This window comes from Bos grunniens, chromosome 4, assembly GCF_055505025.1.
Source record: "Bos grunniens cultivar Pamir isolate PY7600 chromosome 4, Bosgru_T2T1.0, whole genome shotgun sequence".
Taxonomy (NCBI): domain Eukaryota; kingdom Metazoa; phylum Chordata; class Mammalia; order Artiodactyla; family Bovidae; genus Bos; species Bos grunniens.
In genome coordinates, this window is record NC_141168.1 from 116,606,367 (window position 1) to 116,619,046 (window position 12,680).

Here is a 12,680-nt window from a genome sequence, read left to right on the forward strand (position 1 = left end):
TGTTCAGCTATACAGAGTAGATTTTTTTTCCTTTATGCTCACACAATAATTGCAAAGGAGCAATGGAGGAAAAAGTCAAAGTTGCTTGATACCTTATTACACAGACCTTTTCCATCATGCTAACCACAGTGCTTCTCAAAGCAACTACCAGCACACATAATCATCCTTACTCTTTTTTTTTTTAATTTTATTTTATTTTTAAACTTTACAATATTGTATTAGTTTTGCCAAATATCGAAATGAATCCGCCACAGGTACTAGGACATCACTTCTCTAACCTAAATTGTTTAATAAAAAACAAGAAACAAATGATTATTTTAAAGCAACTGACAGTGTTCAGCAAAATTCCAGCTTTTTGGCTGACAAATACTCACTACCACCCTTCTTCCCGTAAAGAGCAAAGTCACTCTTGCCCCAGCTGCTTGAAATACAAGGACTCTGGATGATGGGAGAATCCTTGTCATTACTGCAGTCACCAAGACTGATCATAGTAGATTATTTTTTCTCCCACCAAACATGGTGAGATTTTACTTCCCCACTTGAACATAGCAATGACCAAAGACGTGTGAGTGGATGGAGCATCACTTTTGCCTTAAGGCTTTACGAGGCAGCCCTATGCACTCATTTGCCCTCTGCACAACTAGGCGGGGGACTTTTAAGAGGGTGGTTCCTGCCTCAGCCTAGATCTAAAAGGAGATGGTGTGGAGCAGAGTTCCCAGGCAGCTGTGCTGTTAATATAACAAAAGAAAGAAACAGTTTTTCTTATTTTCAGCCACAGAGTTTCAGGAACCATTTGCTACCTGATTAATTAGGAAGCTGGCTCTTAAAGAACTCTATTTCTATAATAGACGTGTCAAATATGAGGCTCTGGCTTAATGCTCACTTGGCAGGTGAAGAAGAAACCTCTCTTGGAGGCTGGAAAGATGGGGATACTTTCATGCAGTGGGAAGCACTTGCTAGAATGTTTGCCTGAGATATCATGGAAAGCAGATAATGTTCTCAAGGTACGTGCAACTTTAAAAGAAGAAATTGAACAAAATGAACAAACATGGTGTGTGTTGATTACTATAAATTGCATTTAAAGAGGAGTCATAAGAAATGAGTTCAGAGGAGAGATGGTAAGTGTGTGGGGAGGAATGAAAGAGACTAGAGCAAGTTAAAAATTTGCAGAAATATAGGGCTGCATGGCTCAGATGGTAAAACATCTGCCTGCAATGCGGAATACCCGGGTTTGAGCCCTGGGTCAGGAAGATTCCCTGGAGAAGGAAATGGCAACCCACTCCAGTACTCTTGCCTGGAAAATTCCATGGACAGAGGAGCCTTGTAGGTTACAGTCCATGGGGTCACAAAGAGTTGGACACGACTGAGTGACTTCACTTCACTTCACTTCATATGCCAATTATATTTTTAACCCTTAACCTATGAAAACCAAAATCTTTGAATTGCAAAGGCTGATAAAAATCATGCTTTGCAGGCCAAGATGAAGTAGTTCCCTTCCCCCAGGCCCTTCTTATGAATAAAAAGCCTTGGATATAATACAATAAGGGCTTCTATGGTAGCTCAGCTGGTAAGGAATCCACCTGCAATGCAGGAGACCCAGGTTCAGTTCTTGGGTCTGGAAGATCCCCTGGAGAAGGGATAGGCTACCCTCTCCAGTATCTTTGGGCTTCCCTGGTGGCTCAGATGGTAAAGAATCGGCCTGCAATGTGCAAGACCTAGGTTTAATCCTTGGGTTGGGAAGATCCCATAGAAGAGGGCATGGCAACCCAGTCCAGTATTCTTGCCTGGAGAATCCCCATGGGCAGAGGAGCCTGACGGGCTGCAGTCCGTGGTGTCACAAAGAGTTGGTCACTACTGAGTGACTAAGCACAACACAGTACATAATGCAATAAACCATTATGAGAAGACTCTGAAGTGTGAAAAGAAAGAAGAAGATAGGCTTTGTTGGTGCCCTGGAGCTTGAGAAATGACAAGACAGGAGGGAGAAATAAGAGGAGAAAGGAGAACTTTGAGTTCCCTGGGTTTCCCTACTACTGTTCATGTATCCCAGAAAGGATGCTGAGACTCAAAACTGGAGCCACCTTTGTTGCTGTGCTTAGCTGCTCATATATGTCTGACTTGTTGCAGCCCCATGGACTGCAGCCCACCAGGCTCCTCTGTCCATGGAAATCACCAATAGGCACATACAAAAAACTTCCACAAAAGCCTATCCCATTGGCCAGAGGATTGGGGAAATTGTGGAGTGGAAGAAGAGAAGTCTTTTTGGCAAGAACAGCAATCTTTTTGGCAAGACACGACTTAGCGACTGAACTGAATTGAACTGAACTGAACTAACTCAAATGAAATGACAATGGGGAAAATACTGCCCTTTCTTTGTTTCTTATAGGGCAAAATGAAGAGCTGACTTTCTGCTCCAAAGTCCTGCCCATGATACAGTTGGCAGGCAGTGCTCTGACTTTCTCACACAGCGGTATGTGAAGGGCCCAAAAAAGATGAATATGAAATAATAAAAATTAATAAATAAAAAGAGAGATAAATCCACAGTTAAAGTTAGATGCTTGAATACTCCAATCTATTAGAGAGGGACTACTAGAGAGAAAATAGGCAAAGTCATAGAACACTTATCAGCAAAGTCAGCCAAAAGCATCTAAACACACATATAGGACATTCCATCCAACCGCAAGAGGCACATATCCTTTCAAAATCCTATGGAATATTTACTAAGATTGTTGTTGTTTAATCACCAAGTAGTGGCTGATTCTTTGCAACACCATGGACTGTAGCCTGCCAGGCTCCTCTGTCCATGGGATTTCCCAGGCAAGAATACTGGAGTGGGTTGCCATTTCCTTCTCCAGGGTATCTTCCTGACTCAGGGATTAAACCCCAGGGATCAAATCTGCATTGCAGGAAGATTCTTTACCACTGAGCCACCTGGGAAGTCCTTTACCAAGATAGACCATAAAATAATTCCAAGAAACTCCTAGGTCTAACATGTCATTTTGATAAATTAGCAGGATATAAACCCAATATATGGAAAACAATACAGTTCTATCTATAAATAACAAACCTATGGCAACTGAAATAAAAAGACAATGCCATTCATAATTGCCTGAAAGAAAATGAAATGAGTAAGTGTGCAACTATCAAATCATTTGCAAGACCTGCATATAAAGAATTATAAAAATCCAATGAAACAAGTTAGAGTGTGAGATTCAACATAGTGAAGGTGCCAGTCCCCTCCATGCAGTGTTAGGGAGATTAAATAAATAGTCTTAGTTAGGCCTCAGAGACCAAGCAGAGCAGGCCTCTGAGCCTGTCTGGACACTTCGCTGACTGGGAGTGCCCTCACTGTCTACTGTGAGAGTACCACAAGATAAGATGGGGAAGAATCCTGAGATTGTTGAGCGCCTGGAGGGGGTCTGACCAACCAAGCCCCAGGCTTAACAACATATAACATTTTACAAGACAAGACAAATAGCATTAACATGAAACCAGAGCTGTGATTTGCTCACAGACTGATGATAATATCAGTTTGCATCCTGGGATTATAAGTGGGAACGCCAAACTGCAATCTGTGCAGTCTAACCCTTGGAGCGGATGTTCTGTCTGGGACCATTTTCCCAATCTGGACTCCAGATGTGCTGTGATGCAGGGCTTCATGGTGCTAACTGAGTGTGGACATGGGCAAAACTCAATTTGGTGACATATCCTCTGCTGTTTCTATTACTCTTTTCTTTTAATGTTAGTATATTGAAAGTAAGCTAGGTAATTCTCTAATAAATATTGGTATTATTTGTATTGAACGAGTGGATTATTTTGTTAATAAATCCTTTGAACCTGAGATGAAAGTGAAACTTTTGGCAAAACATGCAGTTATAGTAAAAATTCCACCAAGTTTATTATAGACATACTTACCATACTTTAAAATAGGTAAAACCATTTAGATGAACAACAACAAATTGGGAGAAATCACTCTACTGTATCTTTTTTTTAATTTTTAAATTTTTTATTTATTTATTTTTTAAATTTATTTATTTTAATTAGAGGCTAATTACTTTACAATATTGTATTGGTTTTGCCATACATCAACATGAATCCACCATGGGTATACATGTGTTCCCAATCATGAACCCCCCTCCCACCTCCCTCACCATACCATCCCTCTGGGTCTTCCCAGTGCACCAGCCCCAAGCATCCTGTATCCTGCATCAAACTTGGATTGGTGATTTGTTTCTTATATGATATTATATATGTTTCAATGCCATTCTCCCAAATCATCCCAGCAATCATAACCAGGACAATATTGATGGAGAAATAAACACATACCTCAGCAAACAAACTAAAGAACACAGACACATACAAAAACGCCAAACTGAATTTTGACAACAGTGGAAAATCTGTGTTATGGAAAAAATGAAGCCCTTCAACAAATGCTAAACGTATTAGATTTTCACAGGCAAATAACGAACCTTAATTTAAACATTATACAAATTAACTAAAAAAAAAAGTAAAACAGATCATGGACTTCAATCAATATAAAGAATAAAATATAAAACTTTCAGGAAAAAAGGAAGAAATCTTTGAGATATAGGCCTAGGTGAAGAGTTTTTATATTTGATCTCAAAGCAAAATCCATGGGAAGAGTTCATCAATTGGACCTCATCTAAATGAGACGTCTGTCTGTGAAAGTGTATGTGAAGAGGTGAAAAAGAACAAGCTATCAATTGGCAGAAAGTATTTCCAAATATCATATCTGACAGAGAACTTAGTATCTAGAATACATTAAAAATTCTGAAAATTCAACAGCTTAAACAAAATTTCAGTTAGAAAATGGGCAAAAGATATGAAAACATTTAGTTGAACAAAACATAAATGGCAAATGAGCATATGCAAATATGTTTACAATCATTTGCCATTAGAGAAATGCAAATTTAAAACACACTAAGATATCATTACCCAGAATAACTAGTAGTAATAATAGCACACTGGTGAGCATGTGGACAAATTAAATTTATTATACATGGCTCATGGAAATGTAACATATTAGAGTCACTCTGAAAAAGAATATAGTGGCTTCTTACAAAATTACAACTTACTGTATATATCATGGGCATTTATTCCAGTAAAATGAGAACTTATTTTCACATAAGGAAAGATGTATGAGAATATCTCCAGCAGCATTATTTTAAATAGGTGTAAATTGGAGCAGCAAAAATGTCCTTCAAGTGATGAACAAACTAATTTGGAAAACTTAGCAGTGGCCACAGGACTGGAAAAGGTCAATTTTCATTCCAATCCCAAAGAAAGGCAATGCCAAAGAATGCACAAACTACCGCACAATTGCACTCATCTCACATGCTAGTAAAGTGATGCTCAAAATTCTCCAAGCCAGGCTTCAGCAATATGTGAACTGTGAACTTCCAGATGTTCAAGCTGGTTTCAGAAAAGGCAGAGGAACAAGAGATTAAATTGCCAACATCCTCTGGATCATCAAAAAAACAAGAGAGTTCCAGAAAAACATCTATTTCTGCTTTATTGACTATGCCAAAGCCTTTGACTGTGTGAATCACAATAAACTGTGGAAAATTCTGAAAGAGATGTGAATACCAGACCACCTGACTTGTCTCTTGAGAAATTTGCATGCAGGTCAGAAAGCAACAGTTAGAACTGGACATGGAACAACAGACTGGTTCCAAATAGGAAAAGGAGTACGTCAAGGCTGTATATTGTCACCCTGCTTATTTAACTTATATGCAGAATACATTATGAGAAACACTGGGCTGGAAGAAGCACAAGCTGGAATCAAGATTGCCAGGAGAAATAACATTAACTTCAGATATGCAGATAATACCACCCTTATGACAGAAAGTGAAGAGGAACTAATAAGCCTCTTGATGAAAGTGAAAGAGGAGAGTGAAAAAGTTGCCTTAAAGCTCAACATTCAGAAAACAAAGATCATGGCATCTGGTCCCATCACTTCATGGGAAATAGATGGGGAAACAGTGGAAAAAGTGTCAGACTGTATTTTTTTGGTCTCCAAAATCACTGCAGATGGTGATTGCAGCCATGAAATTAAAAGATGCTTACTCCTTGGAAGGAAAGTTATGACCAACCTAGATAGCATATTCAAAAGCAGAGACATTACTTTGTCAACAAAGGTCCGTCTAGTCAAGGCTATGGTTTTTCCAGTGGTCATGTATGGATGTGAAAGTTGGACTGTGAAGAAAGCTGAGCACTGAAGAATTGATGCTTTTGAACTGTGGTGTTGGAGAAGACTCTTGAGAGTCCCTTGGACTGCAAGGAGATCCAACCAGTCCATTCTGAAGGAGATCAGCCCTGGGATTTCTTTGGAAGGAATGATGCTAAAGTTGAAACTCCAGTACTTTGGCCACCTCATGCGAAGAGTTGACTCATTGGAAAAGACTCTGAAGCTGGGAGGGATTGGGGGCAGGAGGAGAAGGGGACGACAGAGGATGAGATGGCTGGATGGCATCACCGACTCGATGGACATGAGTTTGGGTGAACTCCAGGAGTTGGTGATGTACAGGGAGGCCTTGAGTGCTGCAATTCACGGGGTCGCAAAGAGCTGGACATGACTGAATGGTCCATCCAGACTGTGGAATATGGCTCAGCAACAATATGAGATGGACTATTGATATATGTAACAATTTAGATGGATCTTAAGGGAGTTATTCTGGGTGAAAAAAGGACAGTGTCAAAAGTTTACATACTGCGTGATTTCATTTGCATTGCACTTTTGATATAATAACATTATAGAATTAGAGAGCAGTTTAGTGATAACCAAAGATATGTGAAGTAGGAAGAAAGGTAGGTAGTTGTGCCTATGAAACAGTATCAGGAAAGATCTTTGAAAAGGAACTGTTCTGCATCTTGGACTGTGGGTGGCTCACAAATCTCCATGTGTGATAGATTTGCATTAAAATGCATACACATGTGTACACAATTAAGTACATGCAAAACTGATGAAACCTGAAAATGGATGAGCTTTTATCAATGCTAATTTCTTGTTTGTGATTTTGTGCTATGGTGATGCAAAATATTACCATTGGAATAATTTAAGTACAAGTATATGGAGCTTCTCTGTATTAATTCTTCTATGAATCCATACTTTTCACCAATATTTGCAAAAAATACACTTCACATTAAGAATAAAATTGAGAATTTGCCTGACATCTATTATGAAATCCTCTGAATGAGTACTACGTCAGGACCAAGAATGAACTTGCAACATGTCTTAGTCTTCCCTTTCATCACATGGGCAAGTGATGATATCCAGGGGCATTCTTAACTATGCAAGAATTAAGGGAAGATACAAGTTTATCTAAAAAAATAGAGGCTTTATGAAGGAATAAGGTAGAAATCTGTACTGTGATTCTCATTAGAAACAGTAAATTTGATTAATCAACTCTATAGGTTATCTCATGAATATGTCTATCAAAGCAAAATTAATAAAAGCAAAGTCTATTAAAGAAAGCAGTAGTGTTCTAACTATCTTTGCTATGCTAAGTCACTTCAGTCGTGTCCGACTCTGTGCGACCCCATAGACGGCAGACCAGCAGGCTCCCTCGTCCCTGGGATTCTCCAGGCAAGAACACTGGAGTGGGTTGCCATTTCCTTCTCCAATGCATGAAAGTGAAAAGAGAAAGTGAAGTCGCTCAGTCGTGTCCGACTCTTAGTGACCCCATGGACTGCAGCCCACCAGGCTCCTCCATCCATGGGATTTTCCAGGCAAGAGTACTATCTTTAGTTTTGGATAATAGCATGACATCAGTTAGGTATTGTGGGGAGAGAGCAAATTAGCCAAAAACATACATTCAGGTTCTCTCACCCCACGTTTTTTAAATAACGACTATGTAATAGAGGATCTCATTTTTGGCACTGCAGATGTGCATCACAAGGTACTCGCTTGGTGGTGTAGTTTGTGGGGTATGCCTGTATAAGCTTCTCCTGGAAAAGCCCTGAAGGGTTGTACGTGATTATATTGCGTGATGTTATGTCTGCTGCTATGGATGCTGCACCAGCCAGGAGAGAATAAACGCGTCTGCAGTTCCTACTGGCTCCTCTCCTTTTCTTCCAGCTTCTTAGCTCATGCCTTGCCTACCACGGATTCAGCGAACAGTGCTGCACAGTGAGATACAGCAAGATAATTGGTGCTGTGAGAGGGATCGGTGATACAGGTATGAAGTTTGCTCATGTGAAAGCACAGTACTCCCCAACTAAAATTTATAATCAATGTGTATGCTATATCTAGATGTTTAATTCCAGTTTACTGAGTGAAAGTATGAAGCAAAGGGTTCAGGGATGATGAACTTTAATAAGCAAATGATTATTTTTTTGGACTTCAGAAGTTGGTTAGGTGCTTAAGCTGCTGCTGCTAAGTCACTTCAGTCGTGTCCGACCCTGTGCAACCCCATAGATGGCAGCCCACCAGGCTCCCCCGTCCCTGGGATTCTCCAGGCAAGAACACTGTAGTGGGTTGTCATTTCCTTCTCCAATGCATGAAAGTGAAAAGTGAAAGTGAAGTCGCTCAGTCCTGTCCAACCCTCAGCGATCCCATGGACTGCAGCCTTTGCTTAGTAAAAATTCTTCTCCAGTAAATTCGAAAGTTTTGCCATTAAGTGAAATACTAGCAAATATATGTCCTCTAGGGAGAAGATGATATAATGATGATCATCTGTTCATTTACTTTTTCTGAATGGGCAAGCATCAAAGCCTGCCTCCCTTTTACTTGAAAGTAAAAGTAGAATACAAGTTGAAAATGGCTTTATAACGAGAGTGGATAGAAATGAGTCACTCTCTGGGCACAAGAATGTGTTCCAGAAGCATGGAGATCTTTCTTGTATCTGTTAAATAGTGAATATGTGGAAGTTCATAATGGCTATTGAACTTATTCATTCCTGAATTTATTTACATATGCAATATTTCATCTAGTGATGTAACATCATCTTTTGAGTATGTTCCAAAAAATCCTACAAGTCATGAATGTCAATTCATGAATGAATTGAATCCTACAAGTCATGAATGTCAATTCTTATAGAATTCAAAAATTAGTGATGCAACTGATACTCAGGTAACAGCAAAACCACACTGTGCTAGTTAAGGGTCAGCATAGGAATTTCTCTACTTGTCATGAGTTTGTTCTCTTCCCTTTATTGGATCCTCCTCCTGACATTAGTTGCTGGGAGGGAAGGGTTAGCTTAGGAGACAGAGAGAATTGAGAAATAAAGTGATTACTTGTCAGTTTTCTAGCCCTTTCTCCCCAACAAATATTAATTGTACATGCAGGTCTGTGTCCTAAGTCTCTTCAGTCATGTCTGAGTTTTTGCAACCCTATGGACTGTAGCCTCTTAGGCTCCTCTGTCCATGGGATTCTCCAGGTAAGGATACTGGAGTGAGTTGCCATAGCCTCCTCAGACAAGACTCAGAGACTTCACTTTCACTTTTCACTTTAATGCATTGGAGAAGGAAATGGCAACCCACTCCAGTGTTCTTGCCTGGAGAATCCCAGGGATAGGGGAGCCTTGTGGGCTGCCGTCTATGGGGTCGCACAGAGTCGGACACGACTGAAGCAACTTAGCAGCACCTCCAGGTCATCTTCCTGACCCAGGGATTGAAAATGCATCTCTTATGTCCCTTGCATTAGCAGTCAGGTTCTTGACCACTAGTGCCAGCTGGGAAGACCAGAATGTATATAATTGTTTGTTATTAATTTATTTAGCAAACATTTATGGAACATTTATCACAAGAGAGGTATTCCACTATTATTAACAAATATAGCTTCAAAAATCTCATTTATTCAAAGTCATTATTCTTGTTCTCAAAGCATTATATCTTGAATGTTGAAATTAAGAGGATATAAGTATACATATGCCAACAAATTCCACAACCTAGAAAAAATGAACATGTTTCTAGAAACACAGAGTCCACCAAACCCGAATCAAGATGAAATATATAATTTGAACAGACTGATCAGTAAAACTGAAATAGAACCTGTAAAAGAAGAAAAGAAAAGAACATCTCTCTATAAACAAAGTTCAGGATCAGATGGCTCCACAGGCAAATTCTAACAAGCATACAAAGAATAAATCATACCCATCCATCTCAAACACTTCCAAAAGATCGACAACATAAAGTGTCTCCTAAAGATGATCACCCTGATATCAAATCAGACAAAGACACTACCAAAAAAGAAAAGTACAACCTGATATAAGCATGTGTATGGCTTTTTATGTAAACAGTAATGCCATTAATCAGACAAAATTAAAATTCAAAATTTTCTGTAAGTTTTGGAAAACACACTCTGCATATTAACTTTCAGAATGTAAATTATCTTGACTAAATAGAGTTAAAACTCATGTTTGCTGAACATCTATTATATGCAAACCTTCCTGCTCAGTGTTTTAGATTCAGTCCTCTCGCAGTGGTATTGATAGCTACGTTTTAAGGAAGAATGAGTTTATGTGATTTGATATATAACTTTACTGACACACAGGGAAGTAAACGGCAGAGTAAGGAACTGGACTAAGGATTTGCTGTTTCTACACTACATTGTTTGCATTAAGCCACTGAGACTGGACACTCAAACTTATTCTGAAGGTGGTATGAGTAAAGAAACTGTACACTGAAGAATCTTTAGAGAGATTGATTTGACTGGAGGATAGGATCCTTGGGAATGGGATTGGGGGAGACTGGGTGGGTGAAAGAGACAGGAATGGGATGATGGACGGCTTTCCAAATCAGACTAAAGAAGAGGTAGGAGGTGTCCCTCTATAAGCTTTCAGAAGTCAGAGAAGACATGGGTGGAGTGATGCGTGAAGGCATAGTGGTCTTGGACAGGACAGGTACCTTTCCTTGAGACTAGAGGGGAGGTGAAGAGGATAACTTATAATACTTTTTAACTTTTTATTTTATATTGGAGCATAGGCAATTAACAACACTGTGATAGTTTCAGGTGTACAACAAAGCCACTCAAAAATACATATACATATACTCATTCTTCCCCAAACTTCCCTCTCATCCAGGCTGCCAAACAATATTGGACAGCACATAATATTAAATATTGAATTGATCAGGGAATAAATGGATATATTTTAAATTTTAGATTGAATTATCCTTTTGTTTTAACTGAAAAAATTTGTATTATGCTTTAAAAGGAATATTGCCAGTTATATAACTGATATATCCCCTCTTTTTCAGATTCTATTCTCATATAGGTCATTGGAGTATACTGAGTAGAGTTTCTTTTGCTATTTAGTAGGTTCTTACTAGTTATCTATTATACATATAGTAGAGAATATATGTCAATCTCAATCATCCAATAAATACCTCACACAGCATTGCAAGTCAACTATAACACAAAAATTAAACTTTAAAAAGCATAGTATATTTCATTAATATATTTTATCATTTAAAAATTTAAATTTAAGTTGAATTGACCTTATATTCCATTTAAAACATTACGCACCTGTTCATTTTTGTTATTCAATGACATCAACTCAAATCTTGAAAGCCGTTTTAGTTTCAGATTTTATCTAGTTTGTTTCTTAATGTTTATAAGTTATTTCTACTCATGGTTTGCTTGGCCCTCAAATTATTTTCTTATCAATATCAGTTCAGTTCAGTCTCTCAGTCTTGTCCAACTCTTTGTGACAGGCTTCCCTGTCCATCACCAACTTCTGGACCTATTCAAACTCATGTCCACCAAGTCAGTGATGCCATCCAACCATCTCGTCCTCTGTCTTCAATCTTTCTCCTTCTCCTTCCAATCTTCAATCTTTCCCAGCATCAGGGTCTTTTTAAATCAGTCAGCTCTTCACATCAGTGGCCAAAGTATAGGAGTTTCAGCTTCAACATCTGTCCTACCAATGAATATTCAGGACCGATTTCCTAAAGGATGGATTGGATGGATCTCCTTGTAGTCCAAGGGACTCTCAAGAGTCTTCTCCAACACTACAGTTCAAAAATATCAATTCTTCAGCGATCAGCTTTCTTTATAATCCAACTCTCACATCCATACATGACTACTGGAAAAACCATAGCTTTTACTAGATGGACCTTTTTTTAGCAAAGTACTATCTCTGCTTTTTTAATATGCTGTCTAGGTTTGTCTAGTGGAGGTGATGGAATTCCAATTGAGCTATTTCAAATCCTGAAAGATGATGCTGTGAAAGTGTTGCACTCAATATGCCCAACAAATTTGGAAAACTCAGCAGTGGCCACAGGACTGGAAAAGGTCAGTTTTCATTCCAATCCCAAAGAAAGGCAATGCCAAAGAATGCTCAAAGTACCTCACAATTGCACTCATCTCACATGCTAGTAAAGTAATGCTCAAAATTCTCCAGGCCAGGCTTCAGCAATATATGAACCACGAACTTCCAGATGTTCAAGTGGGTTTTAGAAAAGGCAGAGGAACCAGAGATCAAATTGCCAACATCCACTGGATAATCAAAAAAGCAAGAGAGTTCCAGAAAAACATCTATTTCTGCTTTATGGACTATGCCAAAGCCTTTGACTGTGTGGATCACAATAAACTGTGGAAAATTCAAAAGAGATGGGAATACCAGACCACCTGACCTGCCCCTTGAGAAATTTGTATGCAGGTCAGGAAGCAACAGTTAGAACTGGACATAGAACAACAGACTGGTTCCAAATAGGAAAAG